This window comes from Dreissena polymorpha, chromosome 14, assembly GCF_020536995.1.
Source record: "Dreissena polymorpha isolate Duluth1 chromosome 14, UMN_Dpol_1.0, whole genome shotgun sequence".
NCBI classification, from domain to species: Eukaryota; Metazoa; Mollusca; class Bivalvia; order Myida; family Dreissenidae; genus Dreissena; species Dreissena polymorpha.
Genome location: NC_068368.1, coordinates 37062397 through 37087971, shown reverse-complemented (window position 1 = coordinate 37087971; position 25575 = coordinate 37062397). Strand labels below are relative to the sequence as shown.

Below are 25575 nucleotides of genomic sequence, written 5' to 3'. Positions count from 1 at the left end.
CAACATATGTAACTTAACATTTCAAATTTTAAACAAAACAAGTATATTGAAAGTTTGTTCGTTTGCTTAACGATATAGACACGGTTTCATCAATCCCTGTCTTTTTTCCATTATCATATCATACTATCATTAATAAAATACTTACTCGCTTTTATGTTTGAAATGTTTTACGAGATTTGTTTGACTGGAAAATTTAAGGAATGCGTTTCGTATACAAAGACTACTTCTTTTTCTTCTACCTAGACTCCTAATTTTATTGTGAAAAGAAATATCTAACAAAAATTATCTTGGGCGTATATCCTGACTTCGAAATAAAGGTAGAAACTTGACGTTTCTAAGATATTAAATTAAACAGAAAAATTTAAGTATTGTCGTGTTCTGTTTTTAATTAATAGTCGCATATCCACCGCATGAAATGTTTGATTTTAAGTGCACGTATATTAGACCACATAATAGTGTTGTTAATTATAAATTTTTATGTCCCCCACTATAGTAGTGGGGGACATATTGTTTTTGCCCTGTCTGTTGGTCTGTTGGTCTGTTGGTCTGTTGGTTGGTTTGCGCCAACTTTAACATTTGCAATAACTTTTTCAATATTGAATATAGGAACTTGATATTTGGCATGCATATGTATCTCATAGAGCTGCACATTTTGAGTGGTGAAAGGTCAAGGTCAAGGTCATCCTTCAAGGTCAAAGGTCAAATATATGGGTCAAAACGGCTCATTTAATGTACACTTTTGCAGTATTTTTAATATTCAAGATAGCAACTTGATATTTGGGATGCATGTGTATCTCATGGAGCTGCACAATTTGAGTGGTGAAAGTTCAAGGTCAAGGTCATCCTTCAAGGTCAGCTGTCAAATATATGTGGCCAAAATCGCTCATTATATGAGTACTTTTGCAATATTGAAGAAAGCAACTTGATATTTGGCATGCATGTGTATCTCATAGAGCTGCCCATTTTTAGTGGTGAAAGGTCAAGATCAAGGTCATCCTTCAAGGTCAGAGGTCAAATATATGTGGCCCAAATCGCTAATTTTATGAATACTTTTGCAATATTGAAGATAGCAACTTGATATTTGGCATGCATGTGTATCTCATGGAGCTGCACATTTTTAGTGGTGAAAGGTCAAGGTCAAGGTCATCCTTCAAGGTCAAATATATGGGTCAAAATTGCTCATGTAATGTCACTTCTGCAATATTGAAGCTAGCAATTTTATATTTGAAATGCATGTGTATCTCATAGAGCTGCACATTTTGAATTGTGAAGGGTCAAGGTCAAGGTCATCCTACAAGGTCAAACATCATATAGGGGGACATTGTGTTTCACAAACACATCTTGTTCTATGTAAAATCAAATTATATGATTGTGTTCTCACATGGTTTATTATAAATGTCTTTCTATGTAATAAAAACATATGGTATGTTGATATTTGATATAAAAAAACTAGTTTTTTTTTCACACATTCGAATAACACGGTTACATCCGAATCATTCGACAATTGGTCTTATGGCATATGCGGCCAGCCTGCGCACTTGATGTGTTTTAGATTAATCTTAATAATGTCTTTGGTTGAAGCCCCAATTTTGTGTTGAACAGCGTTAAACGCTATGTCAGAAGTCATATATATTATGCGGATTCTAAGAACCAGATTAGATCATTTAAGTCACTTCGGGATTGAGTTTATCGCCTCATGATCTTCGGCCCTCTTGTTTGGTAATCTGAACATGTTTAATGATGAGTGGGTCAAAGTTTCTTTATAGTTCAAAATGATTTTACTCTAGATATGCATGTAAATGTACATACAGTTGTATAACTATCCTCACCCCGATGGGATTTTTAACTGTCGGTCCTTTTCCGATATATAAGTAAACTAATTCTTGGTGGCCTTTTTTTTATTGCCGGATCCATAATCCAACACAGTTGAAAGATAGTCAGACAAAATATCCATGAAGATTGTAAAAATGTGATTATAGGTTTTACTATAGCCACTTAAAGGTCGCCGTGCAGTAGTGAATATGGTGTCCGCCTAGCGACCGGGAGGTCATCGGTTCGATCTCCACTGTGGGAGCGTTCTTTAGATTCCCCCATAGGCATAAAATACACCGGTTTGAACGGACTTTCAAAGCTTCCGCCTAAAACTTGATTTTCGGTAAGGAGGGACTTCCTTGAAACTAAAAATACCATAAAAGCGTAAAGTGTCGTCCCTGATTAGCCTGTGCGGATTGCACAGGCTAATCTGGGACGACACTTTACGCACATGTATTACGCCCAGTTTTCTCTGATCACAACACGACTCATATTTGGATACCCCCTCCAATCCCCCCCCCCCCCCCCCACACACACACATGGATTTGAGGGCATTAAGCATCGAACCTGTCCGTCCGTCAGAATGAAATAACGTATTTCCCATAGCTGGTGTTTATTCTGTTTTTTGGCATTGAGTGGTTCCTAGTCATAGCTTTACAGCTGAAGGACATTTATGTGCAATTATTTGTACCGACGGAATTTCGGATGTGATGAATTGTGACAGCATTATGGCCCATTTGTTTACTTTATTTCCGCTATAAACTTTTTGGTTTCAACTCATCCTTATAATCGCTGAGTGGATCACGCTTAAACATTACCAGTCGAATAACCTTCATGTGTAGAAGATACTCGTAAAGAAAGATGTATCGGCTTCTAACAGTTTTGGGCAAAATTATTGTCTGTTTTCGCGCTTAAGTATATTTAAGCACCCAAAGTGTGGCTGAAAGGGTCAAGTTCCCCACGGGTACTATTTCCCCGTACCCCGGGTACTTTGAAGTATATTTCACCTTACACCGATTTTCAAAGTATACTTACAGGTACCCCACATTTCCTAATTTAAAAAAAATCGTACCCAAATTTTTTCATACCCACAATTTTTGTACCCAATTTTGTTTTCGTACCAAAATTTATTTTGTGCTCAAATTTTTTCGTACCCAAAATTTTTTTCGTACCCACATTTTTTTCGTACTCAAAATTTGTGTACGCAAATAATGTGGGTACGACAATTTTGGGTACGAAAAAAAAATTTGGGTACGAAAATTGTGGGTAAGAAAAATTTGGATACGAAAAAAAAATTGGGTAAGAAAGAAAATTTGTGTACGAAAAAAATTGGGAACGAAAAAAATTGGGTACGAAAAAAATTGGTACGAAGAAAATTAGGGTTAGAACAAAAATTTGGGTCCGACAAAAAAATTGGGTACGAAAAAAAATTGGGTACGAAAAATGTTGGGAACGAATTTATTTTTAATTAGGAAAGATGAGGTACATGTAAGTATACCGGGGTACCCAAAAGTATCATTTAAAAATCGGTGTACGGTGAAGTATTCTTCAAAGTACCCGGGGCACAGGGAAGTAGTACCCGTGGGGAACTTGATCCATTCAGCTAAAGTGTGTGTACACAACTCCTCATTATGTGCTTGTCCGAATCCGAGAAATATTTCACAGCTGAATGTCTCTTGTGTGTTGATGATCGCAAAGAAATGAATTTGTATGCAACCAGCTGTGGCTAAATAATGGCCCCTTGTATATTCTTCCGCTATAAAATATACATAGAACCCATAAATTTGCCCCAATCACTTGATGCATGGATGTCGTTTAAACGTGAACAGCTGAATTATCATAATGTGTTGCATCTACAGTAGATGATCGGTGATGAAGAAATTTTGGTTTAGACCGTTTTTTATTGAATTAAAACCTCACGTCGGGGGAGTACATAGAGGGTTAGTGTTGAAACATGTGACGTGAGGGAAGCAGTGCATGTGGAACATTTCTGGTAATAAATATAAGAAGTTTTCTGTTTAATTATTGACCGTATGTACAAACTGAGTCGTTCTGTATATACCGGTATTTTGTAATGCCGTAAATATTTGTAAGCGCAAAGTTTCATAGTCCAAAAGCTAGCAATAGAAAATGTTAATTTTGTATTACATACATATAAAAAATTAAGTGTTGCTACCTTTGGTTATTAAATATTGAAAATGTCAGTTCGCATAAATCTGTGTTCTTATTTGCACGGCATTGGGTCACACTGTTAATCTGCAGAACTATTTCATTTTGCGCCGACATGTGCATAAGACGCTTCCACGTCACATATAAGGGAGGTAACTGTTGGTATATAATATCAAAAATTTCCGTAGGAATTAGTGCACTTGTTTAACTAATGAATGCATTGTGAGCTGTAGCATCTAAACTCAACTTCGCGTTGTATTATAGTTAGTTCGAACCCTTCCCGCACAACACAAAACCACACCAAAATTAAAATACATTTCGTTAAAAAAAAATTGCTGGAAATTGCAACACCAATTAAAATTCCAACTTTTTTTTGAGTGAAAAACATGTATTTACTTAGTAAGAAGTCCAGGGCCATACTCCGGGTCCTCACAGTATGCAGGAAGGACCTCACGAATACTACGCTGTCCGGTGAGCGCTGTGGTAAGTCACATACCCGGATTCAATCTCTTCCCGGCAGCTGCGACTTTTGTTTGTGGTTAACATAACTCAGGTCCTCACATAATGAAGTCTCCGTTGCGGAAGGACCTCATTAACTTAAAAAAAACACAGACAAGTCTGAATTGCGACTTTTGTTTGTGATTAACATAGAGGAAAAGTTGGTTTTCGTTTAAGTAGGTAAACGCCCCCCTCCCCCACCCCCACCCCCCCCCCCCCACCCCCAACCCTCCCCCAACAAACACACACACACCGCAGCACAAGAACACGCATTTAAAACCAGATATATTTTACAGCTAAAATTCAAAATTCGCCCTTACATGGTAAATTAATAAGGTGGGAGTGCTCAGACATAACTCAGGTCCTCACATAATGAAGTCTTCGTTGCGGGAGGACCTCATTTTTAACTTAAAAAGAAACATACAGACAAGTTCAGTACGAGTTTGAAACGGTCAAAACATGAAACGTATATCTGACCTTGTATAGGGTTTTATTGAACGCTTTAATTGTTGGATGTACTACTGTTTGGACTTTATTGTGTTACTTCATAGTTTCAATTCATAACAACAAATACCAGAATACACATTTAGGGCGGACTTTGGAGCCTATAATTTGCGGTGGGACCATCTATGTTTTGATGAAACGCCTAGCGCCATTATTCGTGTAGAGTTTAAGGAACGTTTTCAAATGTTTTTAAAATGAACATTTTATAACACTGATTAGATAACAATAATGTATTATTAAATTGCATTAATTGTTAATAACCCTGATAAAAAACATGAATACTTTAAAATTACATTCAATTTGCACACCCAAATGTATGTAAATATCATCTTCACAGTTCCTTTACATTATCAAAAGCATGTAACAGGGTTTTACGGGACGCGATATTCTGCGTCAAATACGCATAAAATGCCAGTCAGGACCCGTCATATTTGTTAATTTGCGTCCCATGGGACGCACAATCATTTTGACGTATTGGTTCTCGTAATGTCAACAAGAAACTCTGAAAGACAACTGCAATACGTAATTTTCTAGAAGGATGTACGAGTTGTCTCGCTTGTTGATTTATGGACCAATCGTGTAATCGCGCACCTGCTGTTGCTAGGTGCAAAGTCCCGAATTGAGATTACATTGTTTAAATGTGAGCTATTTATGTCACTTACTGAGGTTACGATAGCTTATTATCTGGCAAGCAAGATTAAACTATAAAAATAAATACAACCTTTAATTGTATAGGTGTGTGTTTAATCTCGGCTATTGTTTACGTAAATAATCGATTACTATACTTTTAACTAATTGACTTTGACACAGCCAGCATATTTAGCATACGTGCGCTGCTTGTAACTCAAATGGCATGCATTCAAATATTCCCTTTTTTTGTCTGCAAAAATGTCAAAACAAGGTGACCTACGAGCATTCTTTCAAACGAGTTCTAAAGATGCAAAATCAGCCAAACAAGTGCAAGGTTCCTGTGGGACTGAAACAATGCCCCCTGCCACTAAAAAGGCTCGAACGTTTTTGCCGGAATGGCTAAATAAGTATCAATGGCTTTTCAGAAATGATTTGATGTCCTGTGAAACATGCATGTCTGCGAAGGTAACATCAAACCCATTTACAGATGTTTTTTTTCCAATTTTCCATTCTTGCCATGAATAAAGGACCATGCAATAGTTAATGACAGGAGTGCTTTACAACTAATATATCACTAAGTTATGTTGTGACCCCCATTTTTATTGACAGGACCCCTGAAAATTATTAACTTGAGTCAGGACTAGGGACCCCTAAAATTTGACATGAATGTAAAACCCTGATCATGTTTTCATAGACAAACAAAATAGCACTCGAAGAAAGATTTAACACACGTAGGCATAGGCGTAGCTAGCATATTTTGAGCTGTAGATCCGGATATGATACGATAACTTAAAACGGGGGTCCGTGGGTCCTCCCCCTGAAATTTGTTTAATCCTATAACGCCTGTGGTGAGATTTAACGCATATCTAGACAAATAATAAGATAAGAAAATATTAGACTTAAGCTTGTTTCTCTTTGTGAATAATGTTTATCTCAATGTCAGAGAACTAAATTTTGTTTTTGTTCCGCATCAAGGGACCGAACCGATCCGGGTTCAGTCAATGGATCGGGTGACGGGGGCAAGTGCTTCACTGTAAATTTCCACGGTCATAAACATGATAAACATCATTCGAAATGTTTTTTTAAATAAAAATCCAGCGATAATCGTTACAACTTACTGTAGTGCTGAAAGGGAGACAAACATATCTACGTACGTGTAGATCTATGTAAACTTGTAACAGCAAGTCACCTTAAACGAAGCGAGCTAGAATCTATGCACATTGAAAGAAGTAGAGTTAATAATATGGAAGATATGTCCTTTGAAAACGACCAGAAACCATTGTCTGAGGATCATGTCAATATGAAATGCAGATTTCTAACACCACAATCCCCATCAGGAGCAACATTTTAATGCGTTTTTTGGTTTCAACAAAAATTGTAGGCCGGGGCCAGCTAGCCAAATAACAGCTACGCCCCTGGTAGCATTACAGTAAACAACTTCACACTCCGGCAGTCATGAGTGTAGAAATAGCGAACACGCGTGTGCAGCACGTGGTTATTGGCAAAGCGTCTGGCTGATAGAGATTGCTAAAAATAGATCACAACTGTTTGATAGTACTAAAATGTTTCGTTCCATTTAATTTCCTCGTTTCATTCCCGAGACTGTACAATGATTTTAATGTAAAATGTTATAAGTGTACAATAAATGGGTGGAAAGTTGTGGTATTCCTACTTGATTATAACTTGGGGAGTCCGTTTAAATAAAACGTGTTGAGCTAAAGTTGAAATGCTAACAAATGTAGTCTAAAGGCTTTGTAGTGGAAACATGTTTATACAGAAAGAATCTTTCGATTGTAAAACTTTGAAACGTAGGGATGGTATAACACCAGAAAAATTACCAGCAGATTTATTTTAATTAGGTTGTATAAGGCCATCTTATATATTAAATATAGTTCGGATTCTGCCTTATACTAAAATAGCTCAATCGACCAGGATCCCTTCATTGCTTCAAATAATTAATCATAATTATCGGATGGTTAAAACTGTTGCAGGAAACTGATGCAGGACAAGTACATCACTCGTAACTTATTTTAGGTAACATCCGCTATGGCGTATACGGTTTATTATATAAATATGTATGGTGCGGTTTCTGTCCTATACAAAAATAGCTCGACCAGGATCCCTTTATTTCTTTGAATTACTTTAACTTAACTGATATAGGCCACATGCACCGCATCAAGCATTGAGTTAGTATGTTTTATGCGCAAAACGTAGTCTCTGAATAACCCGTTTGCAATGTACCGATTGATATTTCATCCGATTTTTACTCCACAACTGTTAACACTGGTTGAACTCATGTGGTGGTGCAATGGTCTTGTCAAAGACGCGGTGACAGTGTCTTCCTCTTTCAAATCGAGTAAAAGCACGTATTAATACAATGCATATCGATATATATATATATATATACATATATATATATGTATATATATATACATATATATATATATGTATATATATATGTATATATATATACATATATATATGTATATATATATATATATATATATATATATATATATATATATATATATCTATATATATATATATATATATATATATATATATCTATATATATATATATATATATATATATTAATCATATAACGTTGCCTGATATATTTGTGTTTATCATGGTCAACAGGAAGTTCTTATATCAGTCATGTGTGGAGGATGGTCATATTATTCGGAATCAAGTATAAAGTAATCAATTTTAGTAAAATCGAATCAGATTCAACAAAACAAACAATTTGATACCAAGATGTAATATATTTGAAACACAAAATGCAATACAAACAGCAAAAAACATGTGTTTACAAATATTAAGCGCGCGTGCTCATTATTAACACGTCAAAAGAGAAAAGTCATTTTCTTTCCCACTAAAGCTGCAGCTTTTTAGCGATTTTTTCATTATTTCTTTAAAGTCAGGGACGTAGAGGTATGATAAACAGAAAACAGGTTACTGCCTGATTAATTTGTTATATATCAGGCTCGGCACGAATAAAATAACGGTTCGGCAAGCCTTGCCGTTATATTATTCTAAGCCTTGCCTGATATACATTGTATTACAAAAAAAATCAGGCAGTAACCTGTTATTCTATATGTATAGCTATCGGGTCACGATATAAGGACCAGTGTATAATTTTAGTATATCGTCTTCGATTCATTCGTATGGGTACTTGATATTAAGTAATCACAGTTATAACACTACAAACCTTCTGGTACAAAAGTACCTTTACGTGCCTAGTGCCTAAATACCATAATACATGTATTTATGTATCTACAGATAGGATATAAAAAAGTACCAAGACAATGGTCGTGTCAGCAATGCAAATATGTATACCACAATATTATTGCATCGTACACTACTCTTGCTTATGGAAATAAACAGGTTTGTATTAGCCGTTGGTCCCTTCAATGTGCGGCGGGCCGTATATTTCATTTAAAAAATCGACTTTGATGTCGCAATCTACATATATTTAGCACTTTTTTATTATATTTATATGTTTATAATTATAGTCTGATATTTACTGATCTACTACTGACGCTTAATCGGACGTTGTCGGGACCGGTACAGCATAAAAGTAAATTAAATTCATTGTAGTATACCGGTACTTAGGTAGGCTAGTCCCGAAAATGACCAACCGTGGAGGTTCAATTGATCTTTTTCGGCTCATGAATTACTGAAAAGTACCCTGGGTACTCGTATATATACTACAATATATAACGTTTGATATTTACTGAACTACTTCTAACGCTCAATTGGACGTGGTCGGGTCTGGTACATCCAAAAAGTATTGTACGTTCCCGGGGTAGATTGTAGAAAACGGTAAGTTTAGCTGAGTCGACAGTGACCAATAGAGCCCTACTGACTACTATTCATTGGATGTGTTAATATAACAGTGTGTGCTTATTGATATCGTAATTATTTACTTGTAACTAAAACGTACAAGCGTTATGTACAAATTGCTTTGCATGAAATTATCAAGCACACGTGTAAACAATGACGCACAAAGCCTGTTTGTTTATCTTAATAGTATCTTACTATTTGAATTTCGTAACCAGTTGTTATTGACCTCATTTGATAAGTCGTCCATTGTGAATGAAATGATGACAAGTCTATTTACTGGCATTTAGCGTCAGTAAATAGAGCGATTCGTACTATCAGGTATGTATATTAACCTACATACCTGGTACATGTGTACTATTAATCTACCATTAAAGGGACTGGCAACCAAGACGACGAAGAAAAGAAAAGTTGTAAAATTTGTAAAGTTGTAAAAACCGTATTTTTTATTTATTAGTTAATATTGATTACAATATCACGTCTGGTATATTACATTACTTGAAAAAAGTTGTTGAGTTTTCATATGTTCAGTATATTTGGTAATAAATTTTACTGGGTTTGTCTACCAGGTAACTACCAGTTAACTATAAATAACGCCAGTAGATTGATCATCATCGTCACGTGGTTAAACCCAGAAATGCAAATTGTGCATGCGTAGTGAATTGTATATATCTAATATATAAAATTATCAATCTACTTGCGTTATTTATAATGTGTATATCGTTATGTCACCTTTTTTCGCGATGTACTTTCGATTTCACATCGCGAAATTTTATTACCAAATATACTGAAAATATGAACTTTTTTCAAGTAATGTAATATACCAGTCGTGATATTTTAATCAATATAAACTAATCATTGTAAAAAAAATACGGTATTTTAGAACTTTTCTTTTTTCATCATTCGTGGTTGACAGTCCCTTTAAAGTTTTATCTTTTTTTGTTGTCTTGACCTTCAGTGATGTTACCAAGTATTATATAAAGTGATGTCCTGACACAAAGTTAAAATAGTCAAGGTTAATTTAAACCCCTGATCACCCGCGTTTAATTTTTAATTGCGGCGGTGGATTAAAATGGTGGTAAGAGACCGTCAGAAAATGCAGCAATTTATGTATAATTTATTTGCTGAAGAGCTTTAAATGCTGCGTAATTGTAAAACGCACACCCGAGGCTTATCAACAATCTTTTCGCTTTTTTCAGCAGACTTAATTATTTTTTTTCTTTTGAATGAAATTTTTCATAAGCATTTCAATTGGCAGTGGCTAGTCGTACGGCCCCGTACGGGTAGACAAGAGGCTAGCCGTACGGCCCCGTACGGATAGACAAGAGGCTAGCCCTACGGCTCTGTTCGTATAGCCTTTCCTATGGAGATTGTCTAGCCGTACGGCTGTTATGACACATAAAGATATGGATAAAGTATTGATCTACGTGCAGATTCCGAAATTTCTAGCCTTTAGACTGGCTCGTGTAGTCGTCGTCACGGAATTTGCAGTCTGGTTTATGTTTCGTCGTGGTTGGAAGTCCGATTCGTGTATAGTATATAAAGGGTGTAAACAAGTGAGATATGAAAATGTAAATTTATTTCGCCATACAACAATTACAACAATCAATAAAAATCAAAGTTATGGAGTATATAAATACGCATTGTACAGCAAATATCAAATGTATAGAATAAATATATAGTAAATAATCTTAACTAAGTCAATGAAAATTGCGATATGACAATGAGAAAAGTTTATAACAAAATAAATAAAAGGAAACATTCAGATAATAGCACTTGACAAAAGCATATACAACACGAAGTTATATACCCAATTTTCACAATATGAGGCAGCATTTCACGACAAGTAATGTCAACTATGCAAACAAATAAATCATCGGAACGACAATGATTGCTTTTTGATGTGTAATTTGTACTAATTTCTATAGAAATGATGCAGCGGCAAAAAAAAACGCTGATTAGACAGTGTGAATACACAGGCTTATCCGTGTCTTTGTTGTTCGCATGTATGACAAATGAAGTTGCTCATATCTTGAATCATGTCACTTTAAAGAATTGCCATGCGCGATGCACTTGAAATCACACCATATACAAACTTAACTAAATCCACCGATATATACAGTAATAGTAACCTTTGACGGCTGCCGTCATTGAATTTCATAATATCGATGCCGCAACTCATTAAAACAGTTGTTCACACCTTTCTTAGGAACGTCGGCTAATTCAGGGACCTATACAAGTATAGGTCCCTGGCTAATTAAAGAATCAAATAAGCAACCGTATTACATGAAAGGAAGCCGTAACAGATGAAGAATTTTTTTAACTTTTATGAGCTTAAACAAACTTATTACTGACTAAAAGCACTGAATGACAATTCATACTTTATTAGCCGTACGGCTAGACAATCTCCATAGGAAAGGCTATACGAACAGAGCCGTACGGCTAGCCTCTTGTCTACCCGTACGGGGCCGTACGGCTAGCCTCTTGTCTACCCGTACGGGGCCGTACGACTAGCCACTGCCATTTCAATTATTTTAGTAATAAATGTAACTAGCAAATTTCATTCATATTCTTCTTTCTTTTTTTCCACCAATACCGATTGTGGCCTCTTTTCGGTAGTTAGGCGCACACGTAGTCACTTTTGCTCAGTTCCGCTCTTTAATCAATTTTTGCAAGCTTCCACATGGAGCAGACGTACATGTCCATAACATGGCGAAGTGTTTCTGTGTGATACTGACGTGATGGAAGTTATTTGCAGTGTTACTATTGACTTTCTGGTTTTACTAGAGGCCAGATGTATTTCAGACATTAATATATTTTATTCTCCATTCACCAGCTGACAAAAGGTATTCGATTTAACAAGATTATGCGCAACGCTTTAATGATGTTTATCATAATGTCCGCATGTCACTCATGCCTTGGCCATTGAGTCATTATGTCGGAACCAGATGCTGCTTTGAGCGGGCAACCGCGCTTTTAAAGATTTCGCGGTAAAATTTAGCGGAATTTGGAGAAAGCTTTGTTTCGTTTTGGGGATTGTTTATATACATTTTAATTTCACTGGTTTGTAACACTGTATCGCATTTTAAATTTATGTCTTAAAAAATATAATGCCAGTTTAATTATGATTCCAGAGCTTTTTCTAAACATTTTGGTAAAAAGAGTCGGTCGAATTCAGAATTTTTAAATCAATAAAATGGCAAATTTGGGGAATTTTTTTATCTACAAAAGGGACCAAATTTGGATTTGTTTAAAAACAAATATTGACACATTAGGCCTTTTCCTGGCCATTTTGGAAAAATCATATAAATAAATATATCTCAATTTTATTTCATAAACATCTTACTAAGAATGTAACCCAAATCTCAATTTTATTTCATAAAAATCTATAAAAAAAAAATATTTTTTTTCTTCGGAAATTGGATTTTTTTTTTTACAATTTATGTTTGGTGTTGGGTCCGTTTGCTTTGGGATCGGGTCTGTTTTACTGCCTTTTTTACATAGCAGATTAAACCCTGGATTCAGTAGGAAAAATGTGAATGCATAGGCTTAGTGATGTGGGATGAATCCAATAATTGAACAATAATCATTATTATTTTTTATTGCAGGATGTTGTTCATGTTTATTTCGAACTGCGTTTACATGAAAATATGTAAATTTATATAATTAAAGTATCTGATGACATCAGTAAATCTGACTAATGTAACATTTGTTGATCATTTTATTACAAAGATGATCCTGGTGTTGAAATGATTTCTACATTCTTTTTTTTGTGTTTAAAAGATTACTGATCTTAGCTTTTGCTATTTTTATGCCCCCTATAGAGTGGCATATACATGTACCGGTAGCAGTTGAACTGTCCGTCAGTGGCAAGCATGTGTACCTCATGGAGCTGCACATTATGAGTGGTGAAAGGTCAAGGTCATCCTTCAAGGTCAAAGGTCAAATTTATGGCTTAAAAGCGGCACAGTCGGGGGCATTGTGTTTCTGATGAACACATCTCTTGTTCTTTGTTTTGAATACAGCGATTGCATTTTATTTGATATCTGGGCCGGTATTCGGCCACATTCCAAATGGAAACAAGTTTTTCCCAAACGGGACCTTAAAATTCCCAATTGAAGGTTTCCAAAAAATATAATTTTTTTGTGGATTTCAACATTTAGTTCATCTGATTCTCCCATCCAGCTCTATATGTTATGCCATAGAAAATATAATATTGACAGCACTTTTAATCTCAACTTTGAAGCATTTGTTAGCAAAAAAATAGCAACACTAATTTTCCAATATAAGTCTAAGTGCCGCGATTCTTCCCAATGCAAAGGGACCCAGGACCCTCTCCCAAAATGGTGAAAAAATCTGGAATACAATATCTAAATAAATAGTGACCCCATTTTCAGATCATTCACACCATTTATAGATGGTCGCTTAGGGTGGTCTAAGGTGGTTAGTCTGAAATTCAGGTCGATACGCCTTAGCTACTAGGAGCCGAATACCCGCTTACTCCGCGTATCCGCGCCAGAAAGAGTTGTATAATTTTTGCAAGAGGTTTGAGTTCTCCAATTATATTCATTCACAAATGGAAACATGATATTAATATCTTGTTAAATGCAATAGTTTCGAACGGTGCTTTTATAGAAAAGAATCAATAAACAATGATCGTATTGTACGTGTCGCGGAGGAGATTGTTTATGAACAGAGCTCCAGATAAGGTTTTGTGAAATTCTTAAATTACTACCAGATTTTCAAAAAGAATTCTTAACTCTGAAATTTTATTCTTAACGTTACTACTAAGTTTTTGAAAATAATTCTTATTTTTTCTAAATGACCTAAAAATAAATAATAATGGTTATTTTCATGCAAAAAAATCAAAATAAACATACTAGCAACTTTATTTATGCGAGTTCAACAGTGTCTTTTCAGTATTATAAAATGTTATTTTTCAAATACCTTCATATGCCCAAACTGTGCTTAGATTGTATAATTTAGATGAATTTTTACATATTCACAATTAAAACGAGTCTCCCCTTCAATCTTTTCAACGATTAGCCACGGTACTTGTCCCTTCCACTCGTTCAATGGTTTTTTTTGTGTTAAAGTTTGGACCCGTTGTGTCGCGTTTTTGTTAAGCTTTTCCGACTGTGTCGGCAACTGAACATACAACATCGTATAAGATCTTTTCTATAATGTCTTTCTTAACATTTAACTTCGGCTCACTTTGCGTACAAAATGTTAAAAGCGTGTTTTTGGACGCTTTGCAGTATTTTTAGGACGTTCTCTGGGCGCCGCCATTGTTTTTTGACATATAGACTGTATACGCCGCTTTTATTGGAAAAAATGCGCTTTGTTATACAAACCCGATAACCATTCTATATAAGCACCGCAAAGATCTTTAATACGCGAAAAGAACTCAATAAAAATCGATTCGAACCGATATAAAAATAATATTCGTTACTTGATTTTGAAATTCTTAATGGTACGACAAGATTTTAAAATAAAAACGTAATGGACTTGAAAATAATTTGTAATTACGAAAATACAACCCTTATCTGGAGCTTTGATGAATGAATAAAATAGTCCACTTTCTGCAGCGTCTTCATGACGTAGTATTTTTGCACAGTTCATTCATAATATGAGGCTATTAATAGATGCGCCTGTCGATAAACAAAGGAAAGTCCACGGGCGATAACAACGCAATAGGTTACGCTCTCACATACACCTCATTGATGTACATGTAGTACAGGTCATTTGTAAATTGAGGCTATTAATAGATTCGGGAAAAAGTTAACGCTTAATTATATTCTCAATTTATAAAACGTTGAACATAAGTTCAACAATAACTTCAGCGATACGATAGACAAAAACAAAAAAATGTTTCATTATCGCTAAACCCGAATACAACAAACAATTTATAATAATAATAAGAACTAGAAATGGCGCGGCAGAGGCCGACGCGTATCCCCACGCCGAATGTTTGACCTAGGTGTGCCCCAGGGTTGGTAATGGGGCCATGCATAGCTGAGATTGACCGTATTGTCATAAGAGAAGTTCATCATCAATTAGAAGTGAATTGGTGTAGAAATGAAGAAGTTATAGTAAAAGGCAATTTTGGGTGGGTGTGACATATGTGGGCAGGGCGCCCCAGGGTTGGTAATTGTGCCATGCATAGTTGAGATTGACCGTATTGTCATAAGAGAAGTTCAGTATCAATTTGAAGTGAATCGGTGTAGAAATGAAGAAATTATAGTAAAAGGCAATTTTGGGTGGGTGTGGTCTATGTGGGCGGGGCGCCCCAGGGTTGGTAATGGGGCCATGCATAGTTGAGATTGACTGTATTGTCATAAGAGAAGTTCAATATCAATTTGAAGTGAATCGGTGTAGAAATGAAGAAATTATAGTAAAGGCAATTTTGGGTGGGTGTGGTCTATGTGGGCGGGGCCCCAGGGTTGGTTATGGGGCCATGCATAGTTGAGATTGACCCTTATGTCATAAGAGAAGTTCAGTATCAATTTGAAGTGAATCCGTGTAGAAATGAAAAAATTATAGTAAATGGAATTTTTTGGTGGGTGTGGCCTATGTGGGCGGGCGCCCCAGGGTTGGGATTGGGGCCATGCATAGTTGAGATTGACCCTAATGTCATAACAAAAGTTCAGTATCAATTTGAAGTGAATCCGTGTAGAAATGAAAAAAATATAGTAAATGGAAATTTTTGGTGGGTGTGGCCTATGTGGGCGGGGCGCCCCAGGGTTGGGAATGGGGCCATGCATGGTTGAGATTGACCGTATTGTCATAAGAGAGGTCCAGTATCAATTTGAAGTGAATCGGTGTAGAAATAAAGAAGTAAATGTAAAATAACCTAAAAAAATGAGTGATAATTTCTGACGCGGCCCCACCCCAACCGCTATAACTTTTGACCCAGGGGTCAGATCAAAATTCCAAATAGTGCAGGGTCGCACATATGCTCATAGCTACCATGTGTGTAAGTTTCAAGGTTCTAGTGCTTTTAGTGTAGGAGGAGATAGTGGCCAGGACGGACAGACAGACAGACGGACGGACGGCGGAGATAACCACAATATCCCCACCTTTTTTTCAAAAAAGCGTGGGGATAATGACCTGTTTCGTAACCTTGTTCATGCTACTACAGCGGGTATTTCTGGAAAACGTTGTTTGCTTCTCAACAGATAGCGTCGATCTTTTGTATTTACGGGTGCTAGCAACCCAATAGTTCAAGGTTAGTAGAAGGTTTAGCTTGTTTAAATTCACAGTTCTCAATACATAGACAGCTGGATATGAGTTCATCAATTACTTTATAATCGCTAAAACCGAAAACAACTAAATATATTATATAAAATATATTTATAACAATAAATATCAATTCTTTTAAAATGTAGTCGGCGTATACGCTGACTTTGAAAAGTTTGCAATTTACTTTAGTGCTCTATACCTATGTTTACAGGGCCCTCAATCTATGAAATCTGTCGCCAAAATTCGGCGGCAGTCCCCCACCTGAAAAGTATACTTTTTTCCCCTTTTGGGGGGAAAAATTCCCCCCCCAAAAAAAAATTATTTTTTTTTTATTTTTTTATAGAAAGATGTGTCTCATGATTATTATAATAAATTATGAAAAATGCAATGAATATAGTGTAAACATGTACAAATGTAATAATGAGAGAGTAAGTAAAAAAAATCACCCAAAAAGGGTAACGCCGCGAAAATTCCCCCACCTAAGGGCTGCGGACCCCTTCCCCCAAAGTAGTGTGAGGGCGCTGGTTTATGTCAGCGTTGTTGACACCGTGTGAACTGCTCGGGTAACAAGTAAAGAATAAACAGCAATGTTTATAAACTTTTATTCCTCCATATACAAGATACGAAGATTATTGTATATTTATGCCCCCCTTCGAAGAAGAGGGGGTATATTGCTTTGCTCATGTCGGTCGGTCGGTCGGTATGTCGGTCCGTCCACCAGGTGGTTTCCGGATGATAACTCAAGAACGCTTGGGGCTAGGATCATGAAACTTCATAGGTACATTGATCATGACTCGCAGATGACCCCTATTGATTTTGAGGTCACTAGGTCAAAGGTCAAGGTCATGGTGACCCGAAATAGTAAAATGGTTTCCGGATGATAACTCAAGAATGCATACACCTAGGATCATGAAACTTCATGGGTAGATTGATCATGACTCGCAGATGACCCCTAGTGATTTCGAGGTCACTAGGTCAAAGGTCAAGGTCACAGTGACCCGAAATAGTAAAATGGTTTCCGGATGATAACTCAAGAACGCATACGCCTAGGATCATGAAACTTCATGGGTAGATTGATCATGACTCGCAGATGACCCCTATTGATTTTGAGGTCACTAGGTCAAAGGTCAAGGTCACGGTGACCCAAAATAATAAAATGGTTTCCGGATGATAACTCAAGAATGCATACATGTACGCCTAGGATCATGAAACTTCATGGGTAGATTGATCATGACTCGCAAATGACCCTTATTGATTTTGAGGTCACAAGGTCAAAGGTCAAGGTCACGGTGACCCGAAATAGTAAAATGGTTTTCGGATGATAACTCAAGAACGCATATGCCTAGGATCATGAAACTTCATAGGTAGATTGATCATGACTCGCAGATGACCCCTATTGATTTTGAGGTCACAAGGTCAAAGTCAAGGTCACAGTGACCCGAAATAGTAAAATGATTTTCCGAAGATAACTCAAGAATGCTTTTGCCTAGGATCATTACACTTCTAAGGTACATTGATCGTGACTCGCAGATGACCCCTATTGATTTTCAGGTCACTAGGTCAAAGGTCACAGTGACAAAAAACGTATTCACACAATGGCTGCCACTACAATGGACAGCCCATATGGGGGGCATGCATGTTTTACAAACAGCCCTTGTTTTAATTTGTATATGGTGTCAAAAATCTAAAGTTTTGTACACGGAACTTTCATTATAAATTTATATTCTTGGTGAGATAGTTATTTGATATTAGAAAAAATATTCCTTTAATATGATGGTGACTGCAAATTTTCTTTATATTAAGTTCTCATTACCATTTTCATCATACTTTCTATGCTTTCAGAACGTCCAAAAAGCATGTTGTTTTTATTTTGTCTAAGTTATTTCTATGAAATAATAAGCAGTGATTTTTTTGCTCAAATTTACAGCCGAATTTCGGCTGCTTCCCAATCGCAAAAATACATGTTTTTTCCCAAAATTCTGACCAAAATTTCCCAAAAAAAGCCCAACTTCCAAAAAAAAAACAAAAAAAAAAACATTTTTTTTTTTTTTTTCGAAAAAGTCTCATATAACTTAATTATGATTTCTTAAATCTAGGTCTCAACTTTATTTTTTAAACATCTTACAAAATATATAACTTGAATTTAGTCATTTTTGTCCATAAATCATTCCCAAACTTGCCACTTTTATTGATTAAAAAAAACAAACAATTTGACCAGACTCCTTTTCTAGAAAACTCCCTGAACATGCACTTAAAAACAATATCACTTCTGTTACTTATAATCCTATTTATAATGCTTCATTTTTCCCAATTTTTTGGTTTTATAGCGCTATTTTTCCCAATTTCACGGTTTATCGCGCTAATTTTCCCCATTCAAAAGGCACAGGCTGTAACAAATTAAAGCAAAAAATATCACTGATAAGGATGATAAGTGCACACAAAACTCGACCGGTGCGCTATGACACACACTTTATAAAGTTGAATGGCGTGTGTTCATTTCAAACTTGCGATTGATTTTGAAAAATGAATTGCGTGTAAAATTATGCAAAAGCGAACATCTTCAGTGCCTTCAGCGCTTTGATTAGATAATTCACCCAGTTTTCAGATCAGGAAATGCCCTTTGATTGCATCTGGCGCTTTCGTGTAAGTGACAAGATAACACTGTCTATGCTTAATACTTTACATTGTATAATAAGCCAATGTCTGTGCATGTGCTATGTTTTTTTTGTCAAATTTTGGGGTGAAAGTTTTTCAATTCCCGATGTCAAAAAGTAATTTAGTATATTTTTTTTTCCAAATAACTGCATAAATTACCAATTTAAAGGTTTCCCTCAAAAAATTCAGGTCATTCAACCCTTTTTCAGATCATTTGTTGCCTATAGTTTTCATCACTTTCTTGTGTGGAAGCAGGCCTTTTCCGGCCTATGACACGGGTCTGAATATCTGCCCCATTCCCAATGCAAATCTGGTTGTTTTCCCAATTGAAAAAAAATTCCCAATTCAAATTTTTTATTTTTTTTTAAACTTTAAAATATATAAGCTTACCTGATCCAGTGTAGAACATAATTTTCCCCTCAAAAAAGGCCAGGCCCTTTTCCCAAAATCAGATTATAAACCCTGCACTTATCACACTTGTTCATAATATTTTGTAAAATTTTACCGGTAATAATAGTCGTTATTTACCAGTAAACGGCTTCTTTGAAATATAAGAAACACTATTTACATGTGATTATTTTTCCCAATTGAGCCAATTTTTCGAATATTTTTTTCCCAAAATGGGGTTTATCAAGACAAGAAATTCCCAAAATTCCAGTGTGGCATTTTCCCAAAATGGAGCGGAAAAGACCTTGCAAGTGAAGGGATGTGACTGTCTATGCTTCATACTGTATAATGTTTTGATCATACTGTAAGTAACTGTATGTGGGAATATTTTTATTGACTTGGGGGAAAAAATCAATGCCTTTGTTGAGTGGGAGAAAATTCATGCCTCATTAACAAAGTAAGTAAAAAGTAAGGGTAACCTAATTTTGCCAGTTAATAGTCCAGAAGAGCGTGTGCCTTTAAAATGATTTTGTACATCATTATGTATGGAAGGGGGGTAGAGAAAGAGGAAAGCCGATTTCTGAGGTGGAAACTTTGTGTAATGGCATTTAGTGGCAAAGTTATTACTACTATTTATCAAGTCATTTTAGGTAAGGATCAGCGTCCTCACAGTGTTGTTGTTTTTTGTGAATGGGGCCGGGTCCTTTTGGATTGGGAAAAATCGCGTCCTGTTGACTAAATTGGGAAATTAATTTTGTCAATTTTATGCTAACATATACTTGAAAATTGATAACAAAAGTAATTTCATTATTATATTTTCTAAAATTCACCTTTATAAAGCTGGAGATAATTGACATGTTCAGACTCATTAACAAAATAATTCTCTTTTGGAAACCTTCAAATATTTACTTTTTATGCCCCCGGATCGAAAGATCGGGGGCATATTGTTTTTGGCCTGTCTGTCTGTTATTCATTGTGTGTGTCCCAAAACTTAAACCTTGGTTAAAGTTTTTCAATAACTTTTGCAATATTAAAGATAGCAACATGATATTTGGCATGCATGTGTATCTCAAGGAGCTGCACATTTTGAGTGGTGAAAGGTCAAGGTCATCCTTCAAGGTCAAAGGTCAAATATATGGCTTCAAAGTGGTGCAATAGGGGGCTTTGTGTTTCTGACAAACACATCTCTCTTGTTCCATTGGGAATGGACCCAAAGTTGAACGAAAAAAACACTGCCTTTCATTTTAAGTTGAAATGGTAATTAATATGCTTTCAGGCTCCCAGTTGATGAAAATCAACTAGTGCTTGCCTTCAACACTTGACAAGTTGACCTTGGTGCTAGACTTTTTGCACTATACTGAGAGGGAAAGGAAAATTTTTCAGCGATTCCACCCACGCACAATTTAAAAGCAAGTTTAAAGCTTTGAGGTAAGTTTGTATTGAGAACAAGTTCCTTTCTTCACTTAGTTTGAATAGTTTAAATGTGGAATAGGGCCCTACTCTGCTCCTCAAAGATTGGAATAATGCTTCAAATATTCATGATAAGTTTTGGAGAATGTTCAATTAATTTTTTGATTTTCTGTGAAAGGAAATCACAACAAATCAACTGAACTGTGACAGTAATATAATCTTGTGAAGGTGTTCAAGCCACAAGATCTCAATATCAACGAATTCGCAATATTAGTTCTGAGCTCATTTACATGTATTGCCATGTGGTGTTGTCATTCGCCAAAACATGTACATGCATATTTACTGTACCATATCAATAAATGTATGCATGCCTTTTTAGCTCACCTGAGGGCAACGTGCTCATGGTGAGCTTTTGGGATCATCTTTTGTCCGTCGTCAACATTTTGCCTTGTTAACATTCTAGAGGCCACATTTATTCTCTGATCTTTATGAAACTTTGTCAGATTTTTCTCAAAGATACATGTATCTTGGTGGAGTTCGAAACTGGGTCATGTGAGGTCAAAAACTAGATCACTAGGTCAAATTAAAGAAAAAGCTTGTTAACACTATAGAAGTCGCATTCAGGGCTTTCCACAGGCCATTTAAGGGTGCCTCCTGGGGCGCTTGAATTTCGAAATCAGAGTCCTTGGGGGCTTGAAATTTTCCGATCAGTGTATTTTTCAGTAAAAGAAAGTGGTGATTGTAAAAAAAAAAATCAAGGTTTTTCTATCAGTGTATCAATATTCCATGTTTTAAAAGAGCACTCGGTACCTACTTTTACATTTAATCGCCATAAACACCACATGGGGTAATGGATAATCCACTGATAAGAGATAGCATGACGCACATATCGATTATTCTAGCCACATTACACATTCATTTACCGGTATGCTGACAAGGATGTATACAGCGTTTTTGTCCTTCTTTAACTAGTACCGGGGAACGGGACCTTTCCCAAAGCCTACCGGAGGCTTCCCAATTTTAGCACCGGACCTTTCCCAATCTCCATATCTACCGTTCCCAACGATCCTAGGTGCCGTTCCCAATCGCCAGTGCCTTTTAATTTCACTGGAAATATCTTTTGAAATCGTTGAGCCTTTCATTTTCGGCCATTTATTTTCGCCGAACATCGTTGCGTAGAAAGTAAACATAACTTTTCAAAGGGGCGCAATGATGACCGTTGTGTAAAATGTGACTGGATTACCGCGACGAGTGAAAGAATTGAATCGTAAAGACCAGTCTTCCTTACATCATTAAACTTTCTCAACACTAACTTTTGTTTAAATAAAAAAAAAAAGTTACCGTATTGAGTTAAATTACTTAAGAACTATGTATAGTTTTTTAAGTGCCAAATCTGGACAGAAACTATTCGGATACGGATGTAAACAAATAAAAGTTTATCATAAAATAAAAAATAATGAGACATGTGTGTATAATACTATAGTTATTTACAACATAAACATTAGCATTTTATGGCAGATGATCTTATTTGATGATTTGAAACAAAATCAAAACAAAATATATGACTAACCTTTAAAAATAGTTGTTAAAGCATTCCACTCATTAAACTCATTTTGGTTATGTGTGGCTATTCTCACTGTCTCTTGTTGAAAGATTTCAAACCAGTCCAAGTTCCACTGTTGTTGTTATGCCCCCTTTCGAAGAAAAGGGGGCATATAGTGATCGGACTCTCCGTCTGTCCATCCGTCTGTCCGTTCGTCCGTCTTTCAGTCACACTTTGCGTTTAGGTTTCGAAAAATGCTCATAACTTCTATGATCCTTGAGATATAACATTCATATTTGGTATTCATGTGTACATGGACAAGGCCTTTCCATACGCACAAACAATTTTTACCCCTGTGACCCTGACCTTGAACTTAGGGTCCGCGTTTAGGTTTCGAAATGTGCGTTTAGGTTTCGAAAAACTCCCTTAACTTCTACATGTATGTCCCTTGAGATATAACCTTCATATTTGGTATGCATGTGTATATGGACAAGGCCTTTCTATACCCACACAAATTTTTCGCCTGTGACCTTGACCTTGAACTTAGGGTCCGCGTTTAGGTTTCGAAATGTGCGTTTAGGTTCCGAAAAATGCTCATAACTTCTATGTCCCTTGAGATGTAACCTTCATATTTGGTACATTTGTATGCATGTGTATATGGACAAGACCTTTCCATACGCCCAAAAATTTTGACCCCTGTGACCTTGAACTTAGGGTCCGCGTTTAGGTTTAAAAATCTTTGTTTAGGTTTCAAAAATTATGGAAACTTATACTCAAAATTTCAAAAATCATGTTGATGTAGTTTTTTTTTAAAGAGAAGTTTGTTTAAGATAATCGGTAGCGCGTTTTACAACATCGGATTTGGGGAGGAAATTCTACCCGGGTACAGTCTAATATCAACCGTGTACGATTAGGTATATTTACCGTACCCAGGGTACATGTAAGTATACTAAAAAGCACCTGGGGTACATGTAAGTAGTACCCAAGCCGACAGTTACCAATCGAGTGTAACTTATGACACATAATTAATAGGAGAAATTAATTGCTAGTGGTAAGCAATTAATTGCTTATAGCGAGTAACTCCCGGTAATAATTATGCGATAACAATTTAATTTCAGTACATGTATATTTCATCATGTCCATTTATTGCACTGATTCACCTCGTTTTTCTGACATTTATTCGACACGTAATGCCCTTTTACAAGTTATTGTTGAATTAATTACGCATACTGTAAATGTTTTGTTTGATTCTCAAATTATTCCATTTGTACTCCGAAACATGCTTCCGAATTTTAATGCTAACGCGACATTAACAAATTGTAGCGTCAAATAAACAGTGTATTATCCTTTATTTCAATAAAAAGCCCACAAAATTATGCAGACATGTAGAACGTCGCATGGAAAGTGTGGGTGTATTTTATTTTGTGTTGTTTAAAAACATGAACAGGCGATTTTCGCGTGTTCAGTGGAAAAACCCGCCCCGATTGGACGTTATTTCAGCACATCTTTAAATAGTAACAAATGCCAACATTTATTTGATACTTAAGAAAAAATAGCAAATGTTTTGTTTGTTTTTTAAATTCTTGAGCACTGTTGTCGTAAATAGTTACCAGAATAAGCTTGAAAATTGGAATATACGGGATTGTAATGTTATGAGTAGCGACGGGAAAAGTAGAAATTCTGCAGTAAAAGATAGAAAGTATGGTTGATACTAATGTATTAAGGAATCGATCGAGACGGGATTATACGTATATATGCCGGAAAGGGTAAAAACAATTTTTTTTTTAATGTCGTTATCAATGACTATTGCTGGGTTTTTTCTTGAAGAGTCGTAACATACTAATTTGCAAATAACGTCATTTCACTCTACAAATGTGAACAAAAATAACGTATGGAGGGTGCAGCCCTTCCATACCCCCCCTTCCCCTAACGGCCCCGGGGCGTCTGAAAAAATCCTGTTGAAGGCACTGACATTTATTGTCCAATCTTCATGAAACTGTGTCAGAACATTTGTCTCAATAATATCTCTGGTGAGCTAAAACATGGTGTATATTTAGGCAATATGCCTACTCTTGGTAAACTGGAACTCTCTGATCAGGGGGTCCCCAGAACGTCCTGTTTACAGAGACTCTACTGTACATTATTCTCGTACTCTTTTTTGCTTCTTTACAACTGACTTTGATATACATGTATGATAACAATTCAAAATATTGTATTTAATAATTAAATTATGCATAAACTATTTCATATAAGTCAAATTTGGTCTGCTTTAAGACAATTAAAAAAAAACCCAGCTCTAAAGAGATTAAAATACCTGTACTGGCAAAAAAAGAAAACAGCCTTACCAATAGGATATTTGGAATAATGGCAAGGATAAAACAACATTATTCTGGCTATAACCAACCACTGTTTCACGGATAATGTATCTGATGGTTCACTTGTGGATGATATTGGCTTTTGAAAATGTTAGCGACCCCCCCCCCCCCACACACATAGATACATACTCATATCTAACTGCCAGTATCTAGAATGTTGGAATGTATGTAGCTGTATCAGTTATTAAAAAACAAGCTATAGAAAGTTACGAAACATTGGATTACTGTTTTGAGTTCTGAACACAAAGATTGTAAGTTTCTAAATGCTTTATGTTTGGATTTTTTCAGGAATAATTTTCTGGAATAAGTTAACAATTTCATTTATTCTTATTTTGTATTATTGAGGTTTTATGCGGTTCTTCTTATATGTACATGCACTTCTTATACTAATCTTATTGTCCCCTACCGGTTTCACCGGAGGGGACTTATGGTTTGCGCTCTGTCCATCTGTCAGTCACACTTTTCTGGATCCTGCAATAACTTAAAAATTTCTTAATATTTTTTCA

The 25575-nt window shown here is 35.9% G+C and overlaps 1 protein-coding gene across 41 annotated transcripts in view; it reads left to right on the top strand.

The window, feature by feature from the left end:
- The first annotated feature begins 10471 nt into the window (after positions 1–10471).
- Positions 10472–25575, top strand: part of LOC127857553 (sodium-dependent phosphate transporter 1-like) — a 52661-nt gene continuing 37557 nt past the window's right edge. For 37 of the 41 annotated variants that reach the window (XR_008038463.1, XR_008038448.1, XR_008038462.1 and 34 more), the window contains exons 1-2: positions 12128–12303; positions 21018–21169. The gene's annotated coding sequence lies outside the window, so the exon portion shown is untranslated. Of the gene's footprint in view, positions 10536–12127; positions 12304–12426; positions 12521–21017; positions 21170–25154; positions 25321–25575 lie in introns of those variants that run through there. The other 4 variants (XM_052393992.1, XM_052393993.1, XM_052393994.1 and 1 more) reach the window with 4 other exon arrangements.